Consider the following 12,553-nt stretch of genomic DNA (forward strand, 5'->3'; position numbering starts at 1 on the left):
CAGTTTTTCCTAGTTCAGTTAGGTATAATAATAGTGCTTCAATAAAACAATTTTGGAAATAATAAGTTTGCCGTGGATTTTCTTATCAATTTCATCAGGATCTTAAAAATTTCTCTACAAAAATGTAACACTTGAAAATTTTATTTTAAAATGTGTTTGATCATTTAGTTGAATTTTTAAGAAATCATGTATTTATCACATTTAATAAACCAACTAGACTCTCATTACCTCTCAAATTTAACTAATGAATTGTTGCAAAAAGATAGTGAAATAAGAATGCATCTTTCTACTCATTTCTAAAGTTTGAAAAACAGCTATAAGTAGATAATTAGCTGCATGTCAAATCACTTCCCTTTTACTGATGTTAAAGAGTTTTAGAGACAATTTAGAAAAATTAAAATTGAAAGTCCAAGGTTCTAAAGTTTGACTCTAAATCTTAAAGTGAATGAGGTTCAGAGGATTAGTACTTAAGATTGCTTCCTCAATTATGAATTTTTAGGAATACATTTAGATTATGAAATTGGTATCTAAAAACAATATCTATTTTTCCGAGTAAATGTTTTATGAGATTATTTTAATACCCATTACATATACTGTTTTGTGTGGCATATAATTCTTGACACTGTACTTTTAGTTTACTTTTCATATTTTCAGTTAAGAATGGAACTGACAAACAGAATTCCAGACTAAATCAGGTGACTCACTGAGAACAGAATTACTCTTTAGATTTTTCTCTAATTGTATCTCTCAGCAGGTTTTTTATATCACCTCTCATTTGTAATACCCAGTTCTTAGCCCACCATCATATACTATTTATATACCATCATATACTATTTGTGTTTATTTCTATGTTTTATTGAGTAGGCACAGTTGAAATCAAATTGACCAGTGCTTATAATATAATAAAAAAATACACTGATATGATTCAAGCAGCCAGGTATTATGAGGCTACATTAAGTAACCTAGTAAAATAACTTAAATGACATCAATATTTATATTTTGTTAAATGCTGCAATAAATACTTTAAAGAATTGTGAATGAACATGAATACTTGAGTTAGTGATTATTTTAATAGGACAAATATTATTTCTACCATATATTCATCTTGAACATGGAGTCACTGAAAGCCTTAAACTTTTGCCTTCTACAGGTATATTGGAGTAGAATATAGACACACATACACTAATAAATAATAGAGTATTGCATGTCCTCTCTCAAATAATGTTTTTTTTTGATGCATCCCATCTATCAAATAGATAATTAGAGAACAAATAAAAAATTTAGGTGCAGTCCTCATATTAAAATCAATTATTAAGAAAAAGTACATAAATTGAAATATGAGATTGGATATACTCTGTGTGTTATGTCGATTGCTTTATAAATCAGTTAATAAAACAAATGAACGAGATACTTTGGAAAGTGAATGAGAACACTATTAATAATTAATTCAGGGCAACAGAAACAAACCAGGACTATACCAGGAAAACTGGCTTGTATAAACACCCAGTGTATTAAGCTCCCACTAGGTAAGGATTCAGTTAATCAAACAAACATTGATTGAACATTGATTAGAATTAAATGTTGTTGTAGGCTGCTTCTACATACTACATGTCCTGAGAAACATTGTAGTTTCTCAGGAAATAATACAAACCAACAATGAAATTTCATAACAAACTTGATAAGGCATATGCATTTACATTAGCATCCTTGGACTAATAATCCAACTTTCATTATTATTATTTTTTTTTTGTTAAATGGTTTATTTGAGATTTTTCTTGTTTCTTGAGGTAGGCTTGTATAGCTATAAACTTCCCTCTTAGAACTGCTTTTGCTGCATCCCATACGTTTTGGATCGTCATGTTTTCATTGTCATTTGTCTCTAGGTATTTTTTGATTTCCTCTTTGATTTCTTCAGTGATCTCTTGGTTATTTAGTAACGTTTAGCTTCCATGTGTTTGTGTTTTTTACGTTTCTTCCCCTGTAATTGATTTCTAATCTCATAGCATTGTGGTCAGAAAAGATGCTTGATATGATTTCAATTTTCTTAAATTTACTGAGGCTTGATTTGTGACCCAAGATATGATCTATCCTGGAGACTATTCTGTGCACACTTGAGAAGAAAGTGTAATCTGCTGTCTTTGGGTGGAATGTCCTTTAAATATCAATTAAATCTACCTGGTCTATCATGTCATTTAAAGCTTCTGTTTCCTCATTTATTTTCATTTTAGATGATCTGTCCATTGGTGTATGTGAGGTGTTAAAGTCCCCCACTATTACTGTGTTACTGTCGATTTCCTCTTTTATATCTGTTAGCAGTTGCCTTATGTATTGAGGTACTCGTATGTTGGGTGCATATATATTTATAATTGTTATATCTTCTTCTTGGATTGATCCCTTGATCATTATGTAGTGTCCTTCCTTGTCTCTTGTAACATTCTTTATTTTAAAGTCTATTTTATCTGATATGAGTATTCTACTCCAGCTTTCTTCTGATTTCCATTTGCATGGAATATCTTTTTCCATTCCGTCACTTTCAGTCTGTTATGTGTCCCTAATTTTGAAGTGGGTCTCTTGTAGACAGCACATATATGGGTCTTGTTTTTGTATCCATTCAGCAAGCCTGTGCCTTTTGGTTGGAGCATTTAATCCACTCACGTTTAAGGTAATTATCGTTATGTATGACCATTTTCTTAATTGTTTTGGGTTTGTTTTTGTAAGTCCTTTTCTTCTCTTGTGTTTCCCACTTAGAGAAGTTCCTTTAGTATTTGTTGTAGACCTGGTTTGGTGGTGCTGAATTCTCTTAGCTTTTGCTTGTCTGTAAAGCTTTTGATTTCTCCATCGAATCTGAATGAGATCCTTGCTGGGTAGAGTAATCTTGGTTGTAGGTTCTTCCCTTTTATCACTGTAAGTATATTATGCCACTCCCTTCTGGCTTGTAGAGTTTCTGCTGAGAAATCAGCTGTTAACCTTATGGGAGATCCCTTATATGTTATTTGTCATTTTTCCCTTGCTGCTTTCAATAATTTTTCTTTGTCTTTAATTTTTGCCAGTTTGATTACTATGTGTCTCAGCATGTTTCTCCTTGGGTTTATCCTGTATGGGACTCTCTGCACTTCCTGGACTTGGGTGGCTATTTTCTTTCCCATGTTAGGGAAGTTTTCAACTATAATCTCTTCAAATATTTTCTCTGGTTCTTTCTCTCTCTCTTCTCCTTCTGGGACCCCTATAATGTGAATGTTGTTGCATTTAATGTTGTCCCAGAGTTCTCTTAGGCTGTCTTCATTTCTTTTCATTCTTTTTTCTTTATTCTGTTCCACAGCAGTGAATTCCACCATTCTGTCTTCCAGGTCACTTATCTGTTCTTCTGCCTCAGTTATTCTGCTATTGATTCCTTCTAGTGTAGTTTTCATTTCAGTTATTGTATTGTTCATCTCTGTTTGTTTGTTCTTTAATTCTTCTAGGTCTTTGTGAAACATTTCTTGCATCTTCTTGATCTTTGCCTCCATTCTTTTTCCGAGGTCCTGGATCATCTTCACTATCATTATTCTGAATTCTTTTTCTGGAAGGTTGCCTATGTCCACTTCATTTAGTTGTTTTTCTGGGGTATTATCTTGTTCCTTCATCTGGTACTTAGCCCTCTGCCTTTTCATCTTTTCTGTCTTTCTGTGAATGTGGTTTTTGTTCCACAGGCTGCAGGATTGTAGTTCTTCTTGCGTCTGCTGTCTCCCCTCTCTAATCTTCATTAATTTTTGATATTTGGTTTTGGAGATGATTAGACCTTAGTACAAAGGATAGGATCAGGTAGGGGGAAAATGTAGCATCATAATGCTCCATACTTGCATAGCACTTCAATGCTTTTTTATAATATCTCACTTTAAAATGTTGAAAAACAACCATTAAGACATGTAAACTAGCCAATGTTTTTCCCATTTGGGGCATGAGGAAACCAAGGATCAAAATGATTAGAAAATCATAGTTTGTTAAACAAACTCCTTTAGCCCTGGACAATGTTAGGTACTTTACTTAGAACTTGACTGATACTCAAAATAACCCTCTAGGTAAATGTTATCACCCTCATTTTTTTGTATGAGTAACAAGAGACTTACACAAGTTCATGTGTAATAAAGGGCAGATCCAGAGTACAAAGCATCTAATTCCCATTATTTCACAAACTGTCACTTGTCCCGCCTAATGTTATAAGTCACTGATACAAAGTCAATGTAAACTTGGGTTTTCTGGCTGCAGGCTCACAGAGTTACACCTTGTTGACTCAGCCACAAATACCTCAGTCACTGTACCTTACAACTCACAAAATGAGGTCACTGTACCTCATTTTCTGTTAGATATGAAGCAACTATATTAAAATAGGTTGTGTAAGACCAACACATATGGCTTAGTTGTTTTCTTTATTTATATATGTTACCAGGAAGCTTTTGTTTTTTCTTTTCTTCTTGCCATTGAAGGATTATTATACAGCCAGTATTCAGGTTTCATGGGGCCTGAGATGATAAACTTTGGGTTCCTTCTTTGAAGAATTACACAAAAGTACTGCTACAAATTTAAATGCAGGGCCTTGGAAGGGACCCGTGCAATTGAGAGCCCTGAAGTTTAAGCTTTTACCTAAAGTTTTATATTAATTAGGAAAACCTAAGCCTGATTTTGTGATAGCTGGTCTATAAGTACATTTAAGAATGAGTCTAACACATTTATGATACAGTTTGGCAAACTGGTCAATAAGATCTGCTAGTTCATGTGTATAATCTAAGATATATTAACATGATAATGGATGATAACTACTATTTATGGATAATAACCAATATTTATGGCTAATGCCTTTTGCAGTTCATCTATAAATAGAATATGGATTAGCGAATAGTTGTTAGATTTGATGACATTTCACACTTGACTTATTGTCCCACACTTGTATCATCTTTGAATAAAATTTCTCCATACCACTCCTATTTGAAAAAAGTGTTATCAATAGTTTGTGAATACTGTTCATAGAAAAGAAAAAAAAGTATTTCTGAGAGAAATAAGAAGTACGTGAAAGATATGCATTAAAGAGTAATAAAATCAATGGTTTGTATAAATGAAATCAAGAGGGCTGCTCTTGGGGTTGCAAACACAAGTAATGCCTGTACAGGCTTCATTTGTGTCTCTCCTTTTGGTCTTAATGCAATGATTAATAGAAAGGAATAATGTCTTGATAAAGATATTGGTAAATATTTGACATTCTTTTCCAAAAATCTTTAGAAATCTATTAAACATACTCAGTGCAGGGTTGGGGAGTGAGATGAATTTGGAGATTGGAATTGACATATATACACTCTTGATACTATGTATAAAATAGATAACTAATGAGAACCTACTGTATAGCACAGGAACTCTACGCAGTGCTCTGTGGTGACCTAAATGGGAAGGAAATCCAAAAAAGAGGGGATATATGTATACATATAGCTGATTCACTTTGCTGTACAGTAGAAACTAACACAACATTGTAAAGCAACTATACTCCAGTAAAAATTAAAAAAATATACTCAGTGCTGGCACAATGATGAATAATTAAACCTGCAGGATGGATAAATAGTTAGATGATTTTCATCACAACATTTTAGTTTGTCTTAAAACTATATATTAGTATCTGGAGTTTTAACACATAAAAATACATTCAGAGATTTGGGGCAATAACATTGAAATTTACCGAAATCACATGGTTATTAAGATTTGCTATTAATGTTTTTTGAATTTCTTTTTATAAGTTCAAATATATATACTCTTGTGGGCACCTTACAGTGTAGAAGGATGGACTTTCATTCGTTTGAATCTTAACAACTTAAAAATATGTATTTTTTTTGCAGATATATTTGATGAGTAGTAGTATAAAGTAGTACAAAGCAGTAATAGTGTATCAGCATGAAGCACTTGTAAGAGCCATTATGCTGGGAGTTAAAATTTAAATACCCGTTTGCTCCAAAGCGTAACTATAAATGAAATATAATAAGCACACAAGAAAAGTTAATAGCTGAACTAACAAGGAAGATAAATACCTTTTGGGGCCAGAAATGGTATAGAAATATTCAACAGTAAACAGGGGACTTGGGCCACTGTCTCCTAGGCTCTGCATAAGCAAACAATCAGGGGCTGCTGGGGAGTTTGACTGGTGTGGGATAATAAGTACCAAAAACATTATGCATCATAGAGGACTGGATTTACCTAACCCTGGTAGAAAGTTTTTAAAAAAATAGATGCAGGGCTAGGGCTTATATGAAGCTACAAAGATAAGCAATGAGAGCTGTGCCCCAGTGTTTTGGGCATGTGCCTAGTGGCCCAGTAACTTGCTTCTGTGTTATCTCTAAATATCACCTGGGGACTGGAGCCCTGGGCTTCTAGTTAAAGACCTGTTTCTGCAGTGGGGTAGAGGGAGAGGAGTGATGCTGGGTGGAGGCCATCGTGTACTGTACATAAGAAGCAAGAGGGTAAGTGCAAAGACAGAAAACTTTGTCTCAGAATAAGTCTGGAACAAAAAGTCCAAAGCCACATTGAAAAAGCTAATGCTGCCAGTGATAATCAAAAGACTCAACCTATAGATGATTTTGTCCTAATGAAACCAAATACTACCATAATCAGACCTTTAAAACAAATAGAAAATAATATCCATAAAAATAAGGTAAAATTATGAAAAAAAACCAATGAATTTGGTATGAAAAATAGTTGATTGGAAATATTCATTGTAGTAAAAATACCAGTAAAAAATTAAATTTAGAAATGGAATAGAAAGAGATTGGTGAAGAGCAGCCTTAAGGCAGTTATGGTAGAGAATTTTCCAAAAGAAAGAAAAGATGTAAGCCCCTCTATTAGACACACGATTATAATATTGTGAAATACCAAAGATCTCAAAAGAAGCAGCTTCCAGAAAAAGAGAAAACAGATTACTTTAAAACCAAGCAACATTTAGACTGACCCCAGACTTTTCATCAGCATCCATAGATGTTAGAAGCCAAGAACACTTTTTATAAAGAACTAAGATAAAGAACTGAATTTCTCCCTTGACAATACAAGCATGAGTAAAGGTATTTTAAGCATTTAAAATCTAAGGTGACTTATTACTCACCTTGTTATAAGAACTGCTAAAAGTTATTCTTCAGCATGACTGAGACAAACTTGGAATGAAAGAGAGATGTACGAAATGATGGTGAGCAAATAAACCAGAAAAATATGGTGGTAAATAAAATTATTGACTGTAAGGTAATGATAACAACTCATTTTGGGGTGTTAAAAAAGAGAGATAAAATTTTATATAAAATTGACAAGGAAGGTGTTTGAGGTGGGTGTGGTAGAGCACAGTTAAGGGTGGTAAGGGCCTTTTGTGTTGGGAGGAGAGAGATACTTGATATCTCTCTTCAATGTTTTAAAAACATTGAAATATCTATGTTAAAAATTAAAAGGTAATCACAAAAAGTATAGAAATACCACCTGTAACTTCTAAGAAATCATAGAATCAAAGAGGGGTGGGTGGGTAGAAAACTTAATCCAGTGAGAGACAGGAAAGGAAAAATAAAAAATGAGAGAGAGAAGCAAATACAAAATATGGTAAACAGGAAACACAGAACAGATAGTAGAAATACATACAAATATATAATTAATCATAATAACATATTTATTAAGTTTACTTATTAAAACATAAGTGACTTTATTATGGATTAAAAATAAGTACTCCAAACAGCTATATGATGTTTAAAAGAGAAAGACCTTATCAGATAACTTGAAAATAAGGTGGTTGAAAAAAGCAATCCTTGCAAGATAGTAACCATAAAAAAGTTAATGTAGTCATATTCATATGTAACAAAAGTGGAATTTTAGGGAAAGTGTACTAGTAAAAATAAAGAGAAAAACAATTAATGAAAAGAAGAATAAATGTCTTAAAAGTATAAAATTCATAAACTTACATATACATTACAATATGGCCTTACTCAAAATTTGTAAGATTTTTTGAATAAAGTTTATTAGATTGATTTGATAAATCCAGAAAGGTTCCTGTACCCAACTAATATAGAGTGAGTGCATATAGATATATATGAGTGTGGACATATATGTATATATTGTTTCCAAATAAATACATACAGACTGCACTTTTCTGCAACACAACTAAATTAGAAATCAAAAATAAAAATATTGTCAAAATGAAGGTAATAGCAACAAATTTAAAACACACATTTGTAAATAGCTCATGGGTTAAAGAGGTTATCACAATAGAAATTATAAAATATTTAGACCTGAATGACACAATTTCCATTGACAACCTGTAAAATGTAGCTGAAGCCATTTTTACATGAAAATTTATTGTGTTAAGTGTATATAACAGAAGAGATAAAGATTATATATAAGTAAGCAGGTTTCATTTCAAGAAGCTAGAGAGAGAGGAAACAGGTGGAGGAGGGATGTGTTGGTGGTAGATGTGGAAAAAGGAGAAGAAAGAAACTGAAAATAATAGAAAAATAATGAAATAGAACATGAGAGCAAAAATAATGGTGATCTACAAAGAAAACCTGGCTCTTTGAAAATAGTTTAGTAAATGATTATCTGGCATATCACATAACAACCAGTACATTTCAATTATGGCTGCCTTCTAATTACTGTTCTTTTATTATTTTATTGACCTGCTTATAAGTAGTTAACCATTACTGCTGTTTCTAGAAAAATCATATTAAAAATCAGTTGAAGCTGATAGGATGGGGGAATGATCTCTCCAGTCTACCATGTCTCCATCACTCTCTGTTGCCTCCCTGCTCTCTTTTTGTCCCCAGCAAGCTGTAGCGTGGATTGCCTGACCCCCGGCAGCTTTATTTTCCAACTCCAGCAATGAACATATATTTGAGTGACTAACTAGGTAGTAGGCAGTGTCTGGGTGCTAAGGATACAGTGATGAACAAGATAGGAATGATACTAGCCCTCAGGGAGCTTATTGCCTAGTGAGAAAGACAATAAAGCAAGCAAATTACAATGAAGTGCGGAGAGGGGGCAGTCAGACAATACTGTGGGAGCCAGTAGCTAGGAACCCTAACAGATAGTCTAGCAGGGAGGGGAAGCTGAGTTGAGAAAGTGAAATTTAAACTGAATCCTGAAAGGTGTTCACCAAGTATGGTAAAGTTGGGAGTGGGTGAGAATTCAAGGTACAGAGAACAGCATGAGCAAATTCTGAAGGCAAATGAGTGTTTGCACTGATTTAGTTTGAACCTACATATGATTTTGGATCAGTAAAGTTGCTCATAACCAAAGTACACACACCTATGTTTTCTAATTGTATTTTGTCAACTTAACTATTCAATTCAGTTGTAGCCTTAAATCACAAATAGAACATATAGTTTAATCATAATAAAACTATGAACTATAATGTAGAATAATAAGTTAGGAATCAGTTCTGCTGTCTATAAAATGAGCAATGATACCTAACTTTAAAGATTTTTAGGGCTGGAGATATAAATGTTAAGCACCTACGTGAGTGCCTTATAAAGAGAAAGCATTAATCCCGGGAGGTTATCATCATTGATTTATTCAATCTTCACAATAAATTGTTGAAGTAATTATTACTCTCTTAATTTTAGAGCTGACATTTAGAGAGGTGAAATCCTCTCCACAATAACATGTGTCATTTTTTTAAGATTTGGCTAAGGCGTTATCTTTCTTCCCTTCTGGGATAACATTTCTTTCTCACCAGCTCCAACAGCACCATGTATAAAAATGAACCCTACACATGGACAGATTGCATTGTAATAATTTTTCTATATTTAAGACATATGAGTACCCTGTTACTCAGGGAACTACTTACTGGAAGGTCTGTGTTTGTCTTATTCATTCTAGTATAGAGGGCACATAAAGATATTTACCAAATTAAGGTGGAAATTTAATGGAACAGAATATTCTGATTTCAAATTACACAGTATTTTTACCATGCCAGCGATGTCTCACAATAATGTCTATTTTAATAATAAGAACATAATGAAACATTTTTTTAAGAATCACTAATGCATTAATAATTTTGATAACTAAAAATTTGCCATAGCATGAAGTTTTCCTTATTTCTCATGTGTTTGAAACACAGTTCCCACTTTTGTTGTCCCTTGTTTAATTGTGATGAAGAAACTGTCAGACAGCCCAAGAATATTTCTTTTCTAAGGATGAGTGTGGTGAATAGTATGTACTCAGTACTTCCTTTGACTTCTTTCACAAAAGGAAGCAAGTTACAAAGAAAATTACATAGAAGCATCTCCTAGAAGGCATGTAATTTGAGGTAACTTACTTTTGGATGCACAAATAACAATCTCTTTCCATTTAAGCATTCAAAAGGTAACCAGACTGTCATATTGCTAATTAATTAACTCAAAGAAACTGAAACCAGCAAAATGAAAAGCAATGTATTTTTTTTTAAGGTTTCTCTTAGACCTAAACTGATGAAATAGTATCTCTTTAGAAATGACCAGAAATTATGTTTTTTTCTATAATAAAATCAAGTTAAATACTTGCAAAAATATAAAACTCTTATGGGATATGTTGAATACAACTAACCTTTTACAATATATCCTTCAACTAGTGGAGATATTCTGAAATATCCAAGAAAACTTTGTCATGATTCCCCTATAATTTATAGTTGCTATTGCTTGGTTTATAAGAACAAGTAGAGTAATTGAGGAAGAAATATAGCTACCAAATATTTGTGTATTTCCATTAAGTACCATTTTAGAAAGTAAGAGATATTTAAATGAGTAAAAGGATACTCTCCAATTAGAATCAGTAAATATCTTTGCATTTACCATGTTATATCCTTTTCCATTTAGAGAGCACTGCATAATTATTAGAAAATTATACTGTTTCTGTCTCCAGAATGTGAGGAAGCTTGGGGGAATATTACATGGCCCCTCTCTGTGTCTCAGTCTTTGCATTTTTAAAATCAGGATAATTTCTCCCTTGCCTCAAAATAATATGAAAATTATGGGGAAAATGCTAGTAAAGTCAATATGGAGTGATGAAAGAAATGCACTTCTCAGATGAGTGAAAAGTCAGAAATCACAGGGCAATTATACAAGGAAATCTATTTAAAATGTTCCTCAAGATTATTCACTTACAAATAACCTATAAATAACCATCCTTTTGTATCACTGAGGAAGAACTGCGTGTGTTACTCATTTGTTGAAATGAGTAACTATCACTGGAGTTCAGGAATTTTGAAATTCATCAAAATCTTGCTGGATGCCTACTATGTGGTACAATTCTACTGTGCCCTGGCATTCAGAGAAACCCTCAGATTAGGTTTACATGTATTAACTCATTTAATCCTCATATTAGCCCTATGAGATAGATATTATTAACCCCACTTTACAGTTTGAGGAGACTGAAGCATGGAGATGTTAAAACACTTATTCAATACTGTACACCGTGAGAATGATGGAGGTCATGACTCAACCCCAAGAGCATAATTTTAAAGCCAGACCTCTAAACATGTTGCGTTTGTGATGAAGTTTACAAAATTTCATTCAAATATTCAGTTCATCAGAAACTACCAAGGTTGATGCACCCTACTATAAAACTAAGGGGGAAAATCCAGTGCAATAATAATTTACAAATAACAGAACAAAACATTGACTCATCTTCAGTTTATGAGTCCATTTTTGCTCACCTGTTCAGAATACTGTTAAGTATATTTATTTAGTTTTCAATTTTAATTTTGAATTTTTTTCTTTTCTAAAATTTCTTTTTTTTTTAAACAAATTCAAGTTTCCTGGTGAAGTTCACATCCTTATGTATTTTTTGAACATGTTCATTATAGTTATTCTAAAGTCTATCTTTGATAACTACATTTACTGGATTATGTATGCATATCTTTATGTTTTCTGAGTTATTGGCAGTTCTTAGTTAATGAGAGGCCTGGGCCTTTTTGATCAAAAGCCAGGCCTCGTGTATGAAAATTTGTAGATGTTGCAGTTGACTTATTATCCTCCATAGAAGGTTCACCCTATCATTTGGGAGGTAGACAGGAGTGAGACCTTATCACCTTCATCTAAATCAGGCTGGGTTACATGTCTTCCTCTGGTTTGCCCCACTTGCAGAGTACAGCCCTCCAGAAGTTTCAGCTGTATGCTAAGGTGTTTACTAGGACTTTTTCTTCTTCAGCTACTCCTGTACTCCAGTTGTTTCTTCTGGCCTCTCAGAGTGCAGAAAGCTCCCTTCTGCTTTATAGAGATTTGTTTTGTTTATAAACACTGTGTCTCTCTAGTCCTAGAAAATTAGCTAAAATCTCTCTTTCTGTCTCTTCTGAGCCGTGGTCATCTATCTACAAGATTCCTCACTCTGATAAGAAGTGGCAAATTCCCTCAGGGTAAAAGTAACTCCTAAACTGTCACCTCACTTCTCTGCTGTTCCCTTTTTTCTGAGATCTTGGCTTCTCTAGTCAGGCTTACTTCAGAGGCTCTCCAGTGCTTCCAACGTATTTTTGAAATGTTATTCTTCAAAAGCTAATCTATCATAACCAGAAGCAGATGTCATAAATTATCTACTGAAT

The 12,553-nt window shown here is 33.2% G+C and overlaps 1 protein-coding gene across 2 annotated transcripts in view; it reads left to right on the forward strand.

Moving 5' to 3' along the window:
* The window catches only part of DPYD (dihydropyrimidine dehydrogenase), a 795,698-nt gene that overhangs the window by 215,543 nt on the left and 567,602 nt on the right, over window positions 1–12,553 (forward strand). The gene's annotated exons all lie outside the window — the stretch shown is intronic.

Source organism: Orcinus orca, chromosome 1 (assembly GCF_937001465.1).
Source record: "Orcinus orca chromosome 1, mOrcOrc1.1, whole genome shotgun sequence".
NCBI lineage: Eukaryota > Metazoa > Chordata > Mammalia > Artiodactyla > Delphinidae > Orcinus > Orcinus orca.